The following is a 16,628-nucleotide window of genomic DNA, read 5'->3' as shown; positions in this document are numbered from 1 at the left end:
TCTGCTGCCCTTCCTATCCTCTACTATGCCCCCTCCTCTCTCCTGTCATCTTTTCTATCTACCCCATCCACTGTAATTCATTTCTCTCTCTTGATTTTTTTCCCCTTTCCCCTCACTTCCTCTTATATGTAATTTTGTGTAACAATGAGGGTCTCCTTCCTTTACCATGCAATTTCCCTTCTCTTTCTCTTTCCCTCCCCCCCTCAACCCTGTTTAATGGTGATCTTCTTCTCATGCTCTTCCTCCCTATTCTGTTCTTAGTTGCTCTCCTTATATCAAAGATGACATTTGGCATTTGTTTTTTAGGGATTGGCTAGCTTCACTTAGCATAATCTGCTTGAGTGCCATCCATTTCCCTTCAAATTCCATGATTTTGTCATTTTTTAGTGCAGAGTAATACTCCATTGTGTATAAATGCCACGTTTTTTTTTAATCCATTCATCTATTGAAGGGCATCTAGGTTGGTTCCACAGTCTAGGTATTGTGAATTGTGCTGCTATGAACATTGATGTGGCAGTATCCCTATAGTACGCTCTTTTAAGGTCTTCAGGGACTAGTCCAAGAAGGGCAATAGCTGAGTCAAATGGTGGTTCCATTCCCAGCTTTCCCAGGAATCTCCATACTGCTTTCCAAATTGGCCACACCAATTTGCAGTCCCACCAGCAATGTACATGTGTACCCTTTTCCCCACATCCTCACCAGCACTTGTTGTTGTTTGACTTCATAATGGCTGCCAATCTTACTGGAGTGAGATGGTATCTTAGGGTGGTTTTGATTTTCATTTCTCTGACTGCTAGAGATGGTGAGCATTTTTTCATGTACTTATCTTATTGTTTAATTTTTTGAGTTTTTTGTATACTCTGGATATTAGGGCTGTATCTGAAGTGTGAGGAGTAAAAAATTTGTTCCCAGGATATAGGCTCCCTATTTACCTCTCTTATTGTTTCTCTTGCTGAGAAAAAACTTTTTAGTTTAAGTAAGTCCCATTTGTTGATTCTTGTTATTAACTCTTGTGCTATGGGTGTCCTATTAAGGAATTTGGAGCCCGACCCCACAATATGTAGATTGGAGCCAACTTTTTTTTCTATCAGACGCAGAGTCTCTGATTTGATATCAAGCTCCTTGATCCATTTTGAGTTAACGTTTGGGCATGGCGAGACAAGGGGATTCAGTTTCATTTTGTTGCATATGGATTTCCAGTTTTCCCAGCACCATTTGTTGAAGATGCTATCCTCCCTCCATTGCCTGCTTTTAGCCCCTTTATCAAATATAAGATAGTTGTAACTTTGTGGGTTAGTCTCTGTTCTGTACCATTGGTCCACCTGCCTGTTTCAGTACTAGTACCATGCTGTATTTGTTACTATTGTTCTGTAGTATAGTTTGAAATCTGGCATCGCTATGCCGCCTGATTCACACTTCCTGCTTAGAGTTGTTTATGCTATTCTGGGTATTTTATTTTTCCATATGAATTTCATGATTGCTTTATCTATTTCTACAAGAAATGCCATTGGGATTTTGATTGGCATTGCATTAAACCTATAGAGAACTTTTGGTAACATCGCCATTTTGATGATGTTAGCTCTGCCTATCCATGAACAGGGTATATTTTTCCATCTTCTAAGATCTTCTTCTATCTTTAGGGTTCTGTAGTTTTCATTGTATAAATCTTTCACCTCTTTTGTTAGGTTAATTCCCAAGTATTTTATTTTATTTTATTTTTTTAAGGATATTGTGAATGGAGTGTTTTTCCTCATTTCCATTTCAGAAGTATTGTCACTGATATACAGAAATGCTTTTGATTTATGCGTGTTGATTTTATATCCTGCCACTTTGCTGAATTCATTTATTAGTTCTAGTAGTTTCTTTGTAGACCCTTTTGGATCTTCTAGGTATAGAATCATGTCGTCCGCAAATTTTGTTCCAGTATTCTGAGATTCACTTTATCCTCTTCTCTCTCCAACTTGAGGAAGCTGTCTTTTCTTGGCTTCAATTCTCTGATGAATCTAAAGGGATGTTGATTGTTCAGGTATTCAGTCCTTATTTTGTTGTGAGAATTGGAAAGGCAACTTGGCAGCTCCTTATATGTCTTCACACCCATATCTGGCACAATTAGCCACTGTTGCACTGAAGAAGCCTATGACCATTTTCAACATGTGTCCTTTCTCTGTGAAATGGAAAAGGGCCACTTGAGTAGAGGGTGTGCATATTTAAGACTGTCTATGGAAAGTGTCTGATGCAAATGAATGCTCAAGGAATGTGCATTCTTTCCCCCATTTTTCTCTCTATGTTATGGTCTGCTTAGAGGTGCTCCAGCATCCATTGGACTATCATGTATCAAGAGTCAAAACATAGGATATATGTCTAAATAGAATCTTTGTCTATTGAATTGAAACCTATCTTACTTTTATCTTCTAATAGAATTCAAGCATATATGAGATATATTCAGAAATTGTTTCCTGAACAAATAATTCTTGTTCCTTTGTTCAATTGTCTCTCATATACAACTACTTTAATCTTAAAATCATTTGCTTTTCCAATGCAAACAAGAATCATATATAAAAATTTAAAACATTATGTTAAATTCAAAAAGACAATTTTCCATTTCCAGCAGTAATATTATTTGAGTCTTCTCTTTCCTATTTTTGGTCAAGTTTAGAGACTGCCTATTTTGTTTGTCTTTTTCAAAAATAGCTGTTTGTTTCATTGATCTGTTGTTTTTAGCCTCCATTTCATTTATTTCTTCTTTGATTTTCATGTTTTATTTTCTTCTACTAATTTTGGATATAGTTCATCCTTACTTTTCTAGTTGCTTGAAATGCAACTAGTAACAAGTAGTTTATTTGAGAGTGTTCTACTTTTGATGTGGGCAGTGATTGCTACAATATTCTTTCTTTGTACTTCTTTTGCTGTATCCCATAGGTGGTTTTGTGTCTTAATTTTCTTTTCTTTTTATTTTTTGTTGAGAAACTTTAAATTTTCTTTCTTGGTTTATTCCTATACTTGTTGGTTATATGCAAATAAGTTAATTATCATGTGCTTGCATACATTCCTAAAATGTTCATGTTATTGATTTCTGGTTTTGTTGCATTGTGATCAGAAAAGTTGCTATACAATTTTAGTTTTCTTAAGGTTGTTAAGAGTTATTTTGTGGCCCATCATATGATCAACTCTGGAGAATGTTCCATGTATGGATGGAATGCTGCTGTTCTATGGAATGTTCAGTAGATGTCTGTTTAGGTCTATTTTCTCCAGGGTGCAATTGAAACTGTTATTTCTTTGTTGATTTCCTGTCTGGATGATCTGTCCATTGCTGAAAGTGCATTCTTAAATTCTCCAACTATGATTCATTGGTTTGCTCCCTCCCATGAGGCCAGAAATATTTGCTTTTATATCCAGGTGTACTTGACTATTAGAGGCATCTTTGTGATTGTCATATCCTCTTGCTGAATTGAACCCTTTGTCATTACATATGACCTTCCCTTTCTATTTTTATTTCCTTTGTTTTACAGCTTATTTTTCTTATAGGAGTATAATCACTTCTGCTTTCTTTTGGTTTCCATTTGCATGGATTATTATTTCATGTCTTCACATTCAGTGTCCTAGAAATGAAGCACTATTCCTGTAAGCACCGCAGAGTAAATTCTTGTTATTTTATCCATTCAGTCAAGGTATATCTTTAATTGGAGAATTTAACCTATTTACATCTATTTAATTCAGGGTAATAGATTTTAGGTAAAGTCTTACTATACCTATTATGTAACTTGTTTTCTAGTTTTGTTGTAACTTCTTGATTTCTTTCTTTCATCCTCCCCTTGCAACATTCCTTGCTGGTTGAAGAGATTAACACTGGTTATTACTTTGGAATTCTCTATTAAAGATTTTTGGTTTTTTGTTTATCATAAGATTCACAAATACATATTTTGATTGTAATTAGCTGTTTTGAGATAATGGAAAATGAGAGTATATATAAAAATGAAAAAAAAGGATAAAAGAAAATATAGGGGGAAAACCCTCCCATTTGCATTCCATTCTTTGCCCTTTTTGAATTTTTAACATTATATCTTACATCTCTCTACAATGTCTATGGATTACAATATTAAAGTAATTATCATTTTTATTACTACTGCTTGGTCTTCATACTAAAGATATGAACAATTTATGCACGAAAGAAGATATTAGAGCATTCTAACTCTCTGTGATCATTGTTAGCAGTAAGTTTTATACCTTTTATATTTTGTTACTCTTAACATAATTTTCTTTCCATTTGAAGAACTTCCTTTAGACTTTCTTGTAGAAGAGGCCTGAAGGAAGCATATTCTGTCAGCTTTTGTTTGTTTGGAAATGTCTATCACATCTTCATTTATAAAAGATAGTTTTCCTGGATACAATTTCTTTTGTTTTGATAGATTTTATGGACATGGAAATGAAAGATTAGAGGAAGGCTGCATTCTTATTTTCTCTCTGGCTTGGGATTCAAGCATTGCAAATACTATTTCATAGTAAAGTGGGTGAAAGAGGGATTTTATTAAATTCAATTTTGGATGGAGTGTCTTAGAGACTCAAAAATTCAGGTGATTTAACAGAAAAAATGTATATTGAATCCAAGATGGTGGTGGTAGTGGCATGGCAGCAGAATCAGCAATACCTCTAGTCTGAGACACAGGAGAGAGACACACACACACACACACACACACACACACACACAGAAAGAGAGAGAGAGAGAAGAGAGAGAGAGAGAGAGAGAGAGAGAGAGAGAGAGAGAGAGAGAGAGAGAAGAGAGAGAGAGAGAGAGAGAGAGAGAGAGAGAGAGAGAGAGAGAGAGAGAGAGAATGAGAACATAGAAAAAAACATCATGATCAGATTTGGTAGAAAACTCTGAAATCAAAAAGAAAAATGAATTTTTCTGATCCAGAAACTGCACTGCAATCTGGTGATTGAAAAGTACTCTGTATTTCTCAACTGGCACGCTGATTGCTGATGTAGGAGCCATCTTGAGGTTGTCACTTTACAGTAGCTGCTGTGGAGGTTAGAGATAATATTGCCCTGGTAAGCACCTACTATGTGGCTTAGGGTGTACTCATTAGTTTGTGAGTGAAAGAGGTATAGAAAATATTGTACCCAAGGGAAGCCAAGTCATAAATATAAAAGAGAGCTTCACATGGATTTTGCTTTGACTCTGGCATCTCTCCAGTGTTCAGGAGAAGAGAGTGGTGAATCTGAACAGGCAGGTGTGAGTACTCTCAGGGATTAAGCCTTGCAAGGTTGTATTTGTAGGCAACACAATGTGTAGAGAGCTGGTTCCCTTCCCCACAATTAGGAATCTCAGATGGTTCCAGAGACTAAGACTCCCAGAGATCAGTATCTTCCTGGCCCTAGGGTTTATTTATCTAATCTCTTCAGAGCAGATACCACCCAACAAACCCCTAGGGCCTTTTTAGACATAAGCCACAGCCACTGGAACTCCCCTCATAGAACTCTGTAGCATACCCACCCTGGGAGTGCATTGATCTGGTCTGTGCACACAAAACTGCTTTGGCCTTACTCTGCACTGGAATCTATCTTAGCCTGGTAAGAAGGGAAGCTGAGAGCTGTTTCAAACAGCTTCAGTCTTAGGCCACTCCAACTGGCAGCTCAGTGAATAACATGAAAGGAGGACTACATTATCAACCTCTAGTCCTTGTTCTGTCTTTCTGTTTCTTTCAGTTCAGGGCCCATTAGAAATGGAAAGAAGGACAGTTGTTCATAGACAATAAATATCCAATTTTGCTGACTATTTTGACCACCTCAGTAGAGATGATGCCGTCATTTTTTTTTTCATTAAGAATTCTTTCTGGTTTTTTGTTTTGTTTTGTTTTTGTCTGTGTTTTGGTGTTCTTGCTGTGTTGATTTGTTCATAGACATACATACATATGTATCTTTGTTTTATTTTCTAATTTTTAGCTTTTTAAAAATATATTTTTTACTTTATCTTTTGGGGTTTTTATTTTTTAAATTTCTTTATTTTTGTGTGTATGTTTTATTCTGTTTTTTTTTTCTGTTTGCTCATTCAGTCTACTTTTACTTGCTTTTTTTCCTCATTTGTTTTCACTTTTTTTTTGTAGATCATCTACTACATCTCTTCTGCATTCTCTCTGCTCACATTTTATATTGTAAACTCTATTCTGACTTTCTATTACATTGTCAGTTCTATTAATTGTGTTTATAACATCTTTTATAACTCATTGGTTTATGTAACTCCTACCCTCATCACTCATCTCATTGCAATTGCTTTGCTTTAAAACCAGATCTACTACCTGGTTATTTATTGTTTTTGGTGTTGCCACATGCTGATCTCAATATTCCTGTTTTTGTGGTGATTAATGTTGTAGCTATCATAGCTGCAAAGGGTGCTCATTTCATTGCTGTATGTTGTTTGCTTTGGTTGTTGCTATTGTTGCTATTGTTTATTTCCCCTTATCCTGTGCAGTTCTGAGAACTTACAGGGAGACTATAAGTTTGTTGTGTAGAGACTGTGCTGATGAACAAAACTCAGCCAAAAGACAGCAAACCTTACTCCATATACAAATTACCAAGAGTAAATCTTCATCTATACTTTCATACAAATAATAGAAGAGACAAAACCCCAAAATAATTACCAGGCCCCCAGTAATAATAGCTAATGTTGAGCCCTTGGTTCTCATTCATGTATATCCAGTGGTACAACAAAAAATAGAATAAACATAAAGGCTATGGATACAACTATGAGTGGGTCTCAAATCTAGATTATTGTAAGATACTTTTTAGTGCAACGAAAGCTGTGCCCCAATTGACCCACATAATGAAATAACAGATAAAGAATTAAAAGAATAATTATCAAAATGATCAATGAATTCTAAGAGAACACAGAAAAACAAGTCAATAAACTAAGGAAGTCAGGATATGAATTAGAATTTCTATAATCAGGTAGAGATTTAGAAAAAGAATCAAACAGAAATCTTGGAAATGAAAGACACCATAAATCAAATAAAATGTTCAGTTTAAAGTCCTTTTTACATGGTAGTCCATGTTGAAAACATAAGCTCAGAGCTGAAAGATAAATTTTTCAGGCTTAAATATGCAGGTAGTATTAAATAAAACAATAAATATATATAACCATGATATGATCATACAGAAACACTGGAATATCATTGAGACCAAATTTAAGAATCATGGGAAATGAGGAGGGTTGTGAGATGGAGGCAAATGGAGTAGGTTTTGCATAACATACAAGGATAGAATTTTAAAAGCCTCAAGAGAAAATGTCAGGTCATATTTAGAACCAAGCCTGCCAGTATAACTTCTGATTTCTGAGCACAAATGCTACAAGCCAGGAAGGTTTAGAATGATTGTTCCAAGTCCTGAAAATAATCAGTTTGCTGAATTCGGCAAAGCTATCCTTCAAAGTTGAATTGGAAAGAAAAACTTCCAAGGTAAGCAGAAACTAAAAGAATTTATTACTACTAAGCAGGCACTACAGAACTTAAAAAATACACTACAGAGAAGAAATAAAAATCTTGCCTCAGAACTCACAACTGGATAAATCTCTTTGAAGAGTAGCTAAGTAAATGAGAAACAGAGAAAAGTTAAACATCAGAAATAAATTTTAAAAAGCAGGAATTAATAAACCTCTTCCATTGAGTTACAACATTGAATGTAAATGATCTCAACTCCCCAATTAAAAGACACATGTTGGCAAAATGGATTGAAAAACAAGACTCAGTTATGTGTTGTTTGTAAGAGACTCATTTTATAGGCAAAGAGAGACACAGGCTGAAAATGAAAGGATGGAAAGTGATATCCCATGCAAAAGGAGCCTAAAAGCCAGAAGGAGTAGACACTCTCTTAGCTGACACTGAAGACTTTAAAGCAAAAATAATCAGAAGGATAAACAAGGTTAGTTAATACTGGCAAAGGGAACAATCCAGAAGGAAGATATAACACAGAAATTAGGTCTTCTTACAACTTACTCATGACCACTTTGTCACCTTACATATGTCTATGCTTCAAGGTGAACCTGAGAACATACTGAGGACAAACAAAAAAGAGTGTTTCAGCTGCTAAAAGCATGATCACTTTCAAAACCTTGAAAAATCCAGAAGTGAACAGAGTAAATTCTTCATAAAATAATGAAGCCAGGTTTACCCACTGACTTTCAAAGAATAGGATTGTTGGGTTAAATCATGATTTTTCACAATTTTTTCAAATGCTCAAGATTTTTATATAATGGATTTTACTTTTAAATAATAAAATTTAAGGTAAGTTTTGTTGAAATATTTAAAAATAAAGTTCATAACATTCAACAAAATTATGGAATACTTTTTTGTTTGGAAATGAGGTGTCCCCCAAAATCTCATGTATGAGATAATGCAAGAAGATTTAGAGGAGAAACATTTGGGTTTTTGAATCTTAACCCAATCAGTGAATTAATCCTCTGAGTGGTAACTGAAGGCAAGTAGGGTTGGCTGGAGGAGGTATGTCTCTGGGGGTGTGCCTTTGGGGTATACATTTTGTATTTGGTGAGTGAAGTCTCTCTGTGCTTTCTGAACATTATGTGAGCTGCTACCCTATACCACACTCTTTCACCATGATTTTCAGTGTCACCTCAAGCCTGGAGAAATGGAGTCAGTGGGCAATGGACTGAGACCTCTGAAACTCTGAGTCCTCAGATAATCTTTTCATCTACAGTTGCTCTGGTTGGGCCTTTTAGTTGCAGCAGTGAAAAAGCTCACTAAAACAGGTACTCTAAATAACTTTTAGATTTTCTATATATTCCTATATATGTGTGTTTTATCAGTGTCTAAATGTAAAATTAATAATTACATTTCCTGGAGGCAAAAGTCCTTCTCCTTACAGTTTTTTTTTTTTTGCACCCAAGCCTTTTGTACCCCATTCAACTGTCACAGGTGCTTCTATTGCTTGGATTGATCAATGGTGCCCTGTGCCCATATAATAACTAAGAACCAATATATACTGGACTTGCTATGGAGAGACCATTTGAAGTATGGTATACATACTTTTGTAATTCTCCCAGTAAGCCCATAAGGCATCATTTTATAGATGACTCTGCATATAATACTCCCATTCCAGTGGTATTTATTGAAGACTACTGTGTGATAGGCACTGTTGTATGTAATGGAGCTACATCAGTAAAGTATAGAGAACCGGTCCCTAGGCTTGCGGTCCAGCTCCGCCTGTGCTCGGGAGCGCTGGCTGTGCTGGGGCCGAGAAATTGACCAATTTTGACAACATGTAGTGCTGCATTGTGCCAGATGGGATATGATCAATCATGGCATCCGAACTTTGTAAGACGATCACTGTGGCAAGGCTTGAAAAGCACAAGAATTTGTTCTTAAATTATAGGAATCTGCACCATTTTCCATTGGAGTTACTGAAAGATGAAGGACTGCAGTACTTGGAGAGACTCTGTATGAAAAGGAACTCCCTTACCACCTTGCCATTAAAACCTTGCTCAGAAGCTTCCAAACCTTGTGAAACTGTATCTTCACTCAAATAACATAGTAGTGGTTCCAGAAGCTATTGGGTCCCAGATCCAGTATCTGGGTCTTAGTGATAATGTCTTAGAAATTGTTTGCCCAGATATTGGTCGTCTGAGAGCTTTACTTCATCTTCGATTAGCTAATAATCAACTGCAATTCCTACCTCCAGAGGTTAGTGATTTGAAGGAGCTGCAGATACTGGACATTTCTACCAATCGTCTGCTAACTTTACCCGAGAGGCTTCATCTGTGCCTTTCTCTGCAGTACCTCACTGTGGACCGAAATCGTCTATGGTATGTGCCGCACCATCTCTGCCAGCTGCCCAGCCTCAACAAACTCTCTCCATGGCTGGAAATCATTTGCATATTTGCTACTTGATTTAGGTCAATCTTGAGAACTGCAATACCTATATGTGGATAACAACATTCACCTGAAGGGCTTGCCATCTTACCTGTACAATAAAATCATCAGGTGCAGTGGCTGCGGAGCCCCCATCCAAGTGTCTGAGGTAAAGCTGCTCTCCTTTTCATCAGGGCAGCTGACTGTCTTCCTCCAAGCTGAGGTGAAGGCCATAGGGACAGAGAATGATCATGTCCTGCCTCTGCAAGAGCTGGCCATGAGAAGTCTGTATCATGCCCACCACAGATTTCTAAAAGATCTGAACTTTTTGTCTCCAATTTCATTACCCAGAAGTCTCCTGGAGCGGCTGCACTGCCACCTGGGGCACTGTCATTGGTGTAGTGAGCCCATGTTTACCATCGTCTACCCCAAGCTTTTTCCCTCGAGAGAGACTCCAATGGCAGGGCTGCACCAGGGGAGGACAACTGTTAGTTTTGTGGCTTACTGCTGCTCCACCCAGTGTCTGCAGACTTTTGACCTGCTGAGTTGATAAACACTCAAGAGCCTCAGTGTTTTGCCAGCTTGACACCAAGGCTGCCTCTGAGTCGCACACTGTGTTTGGCAGGGCTTGGATCTTCCATCCTGTCCTGTCTCATGCAGGGGCATGCAGAACTCTCCGGAAATGTCATATGGAGCTGCACAGCTAAAATGCCTTCACCCTTCCCCCAAGTTGGGATATATCCTCCCCCAAATTAAGGACATCCTGTCTTCTGTATTTTTTCTTTTTATGTGAGTGTGTCTGATACATATACTATTTAGTTTGAGGAACCTCCACACATCTAATTTAAAGTGAGTTCCCTCTACTGTAATTTAAATCTCTCCCTTGTTTTTTTTTTCCAGGAAAGGTAGCAGAATACAACAGTTACTAATGTCATTATGTAAAAATGTGGATGTGCAACCGATGTGATTCTGCAATCTGTATTTGGGGTAAAAATGGGATTTCATAACCCACTTGAATCTAATGTATGAAATATGATATGTCAAGAGCTTCGTAATGTTTTGAACAACCAATAAAAATAAATAAATAAATAAATAAATAAATAAAGTGAGTTCCTTGAAGAACTATAATTTAATAATATAGGCAAATTAACTTTAAAAAAACACAGCCTGGTTAGATGAGTAAGTTCTGAAGAGGGTGGGAGAACAGGGGAGGGCAGCAAACTAACATGAGAATAAGCAATGTTATTTATTTATTTATTTGTGTGTGTGTGTGTGTGTGTGTGTGTGTGTGTGTGTGTGTGTGTTTGTCTGTGGTGATGAATGCTTCAAAGAAAATGGAACTAAAAGCTAAGAGAATGATAAGAAGAATAGGGTAGGGCTTCTTTAGATGTAGAACTGCAAACACTGCAGTGGTGACATTTTAACTTTTACCTGAATGCTAACTATATCAGTCTTTGAAACACAAAAAAGAGTGTAGGGCCAGGGAAGTCATCTTTAGGCAAAGGGTGAAGCCATAGGAAAGGCTGTCAGACTCCATGTGTCCAAAGAATGAAAGAAAGTCAGGGAGAGTAGCAAGTGATGAAATTTGAGTATGGGATCAACAAGCATGAATGTGATGGAGACCCTGTCTTTAAGGAGCTGATGACATATCAACTTGTGATATTAATATAATTACAGACATAGAGAACATCAGGCCAAGTCTCAAAGGATGCATAGAAGTTCTCCACAAAGAAAAAAAGTGTAGAAGGAATGGTATCTCAAATGGGAAAAGGAGGTTAACCTCAGAAGATCAAGGACTGTAAATTTTCTCTCATATATGGAAGCTGGGGAGAAAAAAGTAAAAGAATGGTGGAGTGGATCTCATGAAAATGAAAAGGAGAGCAGTAGAGCAAAGGGAACAAGCTGGGGAGATGGTGAAGAAGGGGGAAAGTGCTAGGGAGTGATATTGGCCAAATTATACTGTTGAGGGCATGTACAAATTAGTAACAACAAATTCACACATTATGGACAACTATAATGCACCAATAAAAAATGTGAGAAAAAAAGAGAAAGTAGTTTGGACAAAGGCAGGACCAAGTGTGTCAAACTCAAGAAGTTGCCTTTGATCATTCTGTTGTCTGGGCCAAGTCATTCTTCACCTAGAGGGACTTTTTGTGTGAGAGGGGGTATTAGGGTTTGAACCTAGGAAACTTTACTCCTGGACTATATCCCCAGTCCTCATTTTCTTTTCTTTTGAGGCTGAATCTTCCTGAGTTGCCCAAGCTTGCCTCAGATTGGGATCCTCTTGCCTCTGTCTCCCACATAGCTGGGACTACAAGCAAGTGATACCATGTTTGGCACCTGTAGGAGTTTTAAAGAAATTAGCCTAGTGGCACAATTCAAGTCCTGAAGGACTTAGGATGTAACACCTAGGACTCTCAGATTCTCTTGAGTGTGATGTGAGTGAAATAATCCAGTTGGAGATTTCATCAGGATTAGCAGGTTAGAGGAAAATGATCTTAGAGCTCAAGCAATGAAGTAAGTTGGCAAGGTGGAGTGGTCCACTTGAGACCCACAGAAGTAAAGCTATGACTTTTAGGAATGTAAAAAGAAAGACTAACAGGACAAGGAAATGAGTTTGAAGTCATTTAATCTTCATGGGTTGACTGAGCCCTCTGGAGAACATGTGAACAAACAAGTAATCAGGAGGTACACTGGTGGATAATGGATGCCTAAAATGGGTTGTAGATCATGTCAAAATCTGGAATTGTATTTTTTTCTCTCTTAAATTCAATCATGCTATCCAAAATTTCCCAACTTACTCTAGCCAGGTGATGATCAGTACAGTTTTGTGGCACCTACAACTGTTGACCTGACTAAAGACCTTATATGGGATTTGCTGTGCAGTATAACCAGACCCTGGATCCCCTTGGGACCACTAGATCATTCACCTGTATTGTCTCCTTATCTTGGCATCAAAACTGAGGTCAGGCCACCTGCATCACTGATGCCTCTGATGCCACTGCTGCCATCCAGAGTTCTTCTTTCTGGGTGCTGCTGCACTTACAGCTGTGAACACCTGCTGCTGCCACAGAAGACACTGCTGCTCAGGATGCAAGTAATGTCGACACCGCTTTGACCCCAGTTATGATACAACATATAAAAATCTCTTGGACACTATGAAGGCATTACTAAGAGGAAAGTTTATTGCATTGAACTTATTCATTAAATAGGTAAAAAGCCAACAGATAAATGACCTAACTACATCTCAAAGCCCTATAAAAAGAAGAACAAATCAACACCAAAAGCAGTAGAGGACAGGGAATAATTAAAATCAGGGCTGAAATCATAAAATCAAAACAAAATAAACAATTGAAAAAAATTAACAAAACAAAAATTTGGTTCTTTGAAAAAATAAGTAAAATAAATAAACCCTGGCCATGCTAATGAAGATAAAAAGAAAAAACTCAAATTACTAAAATACAAGATGAGAAGGAAATATTACAACAGGCATGTCTGAAATACAGAAGATAATTAGAAAATACTTTTGAAAATTTATATTCTAATAAAATATAAAATATTGAAGACATAGACAAATTTCTAGAGACATATGACTTAACCCAAATTGAATGAGGAGGTCAGACATGATTTAAACAGATCAATTTCAAGTAAGGAAATAGAAAATGCTATCAAAAGCCGACCAAAAAAGGAAAGACCAGGACCAGATGGATTCTCATTCAAGTTCTACAAGACATTCAAAGAAGAATAACACCAATATTCCTCAAAGTCTTCCATGGAATAAAAAATGAGGAATTCTTTTTAAACTCATTCCACAATGCTAATATCACACCAATACCAAAACCAGACAAAGATACATCAAGAAAAGAAAATCTCAGACCAATATTCCTAATGAACATAGATACAAAAATTCTCAATGAAATTCTGGCAAATCACTAATAAAAACATATTTAAAAAGATAGTGCACCATGATAGAGTGGGGTTCATCCTAGGGATGGTTGGTTCAACATATGGAAATCAATAAACTTAATTCATCATATTAATAGACTTAAAAATGAGAATCATATGATCATCTCAATAGATGCAGAAAAAATATTTGACAAAATACAGCACCCCTTCATATTCAAAACACTAGAAAAACTAGGGATAGTAGGAACATAACTCAATATTGTAGAAGATATATACACCAAACCCAAGGCTAGCATCATTCTAAATGAAGAAAAATTGAAAACATTTTATCCAAGAACTGGAACAACACAAGGATGCCCTCTTATACCTCTTCTAATCAACTTCCTCCTTAATACTCTAGCCAGAACAATTAGGCAAAAGAAAGAAATTAAAGGGATACAAATAGGTAAATAAAAACTCAAACTACCACTAATTACTAATGACATGATTCTATATCTAGAAGATCCTAAAAAGTTCCACTAGAAAATTTCTAAAACTAATAAGTGAATTCATCAAAGTAGCAGGATATGAAATCAACACCCATAAATCAAACACATTCTTATATATCAGCAATGAATTCACTGATAGAGAAATTAGGAAAACTACCCCATTCACAATAGCCTCAAAAGAAAACTCCTGAGGATCAACCTAACAGAAGAGGTGAAAGACCTCTACAATAAAAACTACAGAACACTAAACAAAGAAATTGAAGAAAAACTTAGAAGATGGAATAATCTCCCAGGTTCCTGGATAGGCAGAATTAATTTGGTCAAAATGGCCATACTATTATACAGATTTAATGCAATTCCTACTAAAATCCCAGTGACATTCTACATATAAACAAAAAAGTAATAAAAAAATTATTTGGAAAAATAAGAGACCCAGAATAGCTAAAGCAATCTTTAGCAAGAAAAGTGAAGCAGGTGGCATCACAATACCAGACCTAAACAGAGATATAGTGACAACAACAGCATGATATGGACACCAAAGTAGATTTGTAGACCAATGGTACAGAATAGAGGACACAGAGACAAACCCACATACATACAGTTATGTCATACTAGACAAATGTGCCAAAAACATTCACTGGAAAAAAGATAGCCTATTCAAAAATAATGCTGGCAAAACTGGAAATCCATATGCAGAGAATGAAAGTAAACCTCTATCTCATACCCTGCACAAAAATCAACTCAAAGTGGATCAAATACTTAGGCACTAGAATAGAGATCTGTGCCTAACAGAAGAAAAACTAGACCTGAATCTTCACCATGTTGACCTAGGATCTGGCCTCCTTAACAAGACTCCTACAGTGCAAGAAGTAAAATCAAAAATCAATAAATGGGATGGATACAAATTAAAAAGTTTTCTCAGCAAAGGAAACAATCAATAATGTGAGGATAGAGCCTACAGATTGGGAGAAAATCTTTACCACATATATCTCTGATAAAGCATTAAACACTAGAATATATAAAGAACTCAAAAAAGTTAACACCAAAAAAAAAAGCCAAATAAAACAATCAATAAATTGGCTAAGGAACTGAACAGATATCTCAGAAGAAGAAATAGTATTTACCAACATGTATATGAAAAAGTGTTCAACATCTCTAGCAATTAGAGAAATGCAAATCAAAAATACTCCATGATTTCATCTCACTCTTGTCAAAATGGGAATCATCAAGAATACAGGCAATAATAAATGTTGGTGGGGATGTGGGGGTAAAGTACACTCAAACATTGCTGGTGGCCCTGCAAATTGGTATAAACACAATGGAAAGCAGTATGGAGATTCCTCAGAAAACATCGAATGGAACCACCATTTGACCCAGTCATCCCACTCCTGGGTTTTTATTGAAAGGACTTAAAATAAGCATACTACAGTGACACAGCCATATCAGTGTTTGTAGCTGATCAATTCATAAGAGCAAAGCTCTGGAACCAACCTAGATGCCTATCAACAGATGAATGGATAAAAAGAAAATGTGGCGTATATATTCAATGGAATATTACTAAGCTTTAAAGAATGAAATTATGGCACTTGACAGTGAATGAATGGAGTTGGAGAATTTCATGATAAGCAAAATAAGCCAATCCCAAAAAACCAAAGGCTGAATGTTTTCTGTAAATATGCAGATGCTAATTCACAATAAGGCTGGGGGGGAGGCACCAGAGAAGAATAGCCTTACCTCAGATTAGGTAGAGGGAAGTGAAAGGAGGGAAAGGGAGGGGATGTGAGGATAGAAAAGATAGTAAATAAAACAGATATTATTATTTTATGTATATATGTGACTGCATGAACAATATGATTCTACAATATGTACATTCAAAAAAATGAGAAATTATATCCCATCTATGTATGAAATATAAAAACACATAAATGCATTCTACTGTCATGTATAAATAATTAAAACAAATTAAAAAATTAAAAAAAAATAAGTTCAGACCTGGGAGCTGTGGTGCATGCCAATAATCCCATTGTCTTGGGAGGGTAAGGCAGGAAGATTGCAAGTTCAAAGTCAGTCTCAGCAAAAAGTGAGGTGCTAAGCAACTCAGTGAGACCCTATCTCTAAATAAAGTACAAAATAGGGCTGGAAAATTTGGTTTAGTGGCCAAGTGCTCCTGAGTTCAATCCCCGTACCAAAAAAAAAACCCAAAAAACAAAAATAAAAAATAAGTTCATTCATAATTTTATGAATTATTTTTTGCCTCAAGAGAGGCATCGCTAATAAGTACACTCACAGATGCACTTATACTTTTGTTTGCTCTCAATTTATATATGGATACAAAAATCAAAGTAGAATCATTAATCTAATGATGCAAGGATACTAAAAC

General features: G+C 36.4%; 1 pseudogene; it reads left to right on the top strand.

The window, feature by feature from the left end:
• Nucleotides 1-9,205: 9,205 nt before the first annotated feature.
• On the top strand, nucleotides 9,206-10,418 carry LOC101968719 (leucine-rich repeat-containing protein 28 pseudogene; annotated as a pseudogene).
• Nucleotides 10,419-16,628: the final 6,210 nt, after the last annotated feature.

This window comes from Ictidomys tridecemlineatus, chromosome 4 (assembly GCF_052094955.1).
Source record: "Ictidomys tridecemlineatus isolate mIctTri1 chromosome 4, mIctTri1.hap1, whole genome shotgun sequence".
Classification (NCBI taxonomy): Eukaryota; Metazoa; Chordata; class Mammalia; order Rodentia; family Sciuridae; genus Ictidomys; species Ictidomys tridecemlineatus.
The sequence above is the reverse complement of the archived record's forward strand: the minus strand, read 5'-3'. Positions and strand labels throughout refer to the sequence as shown.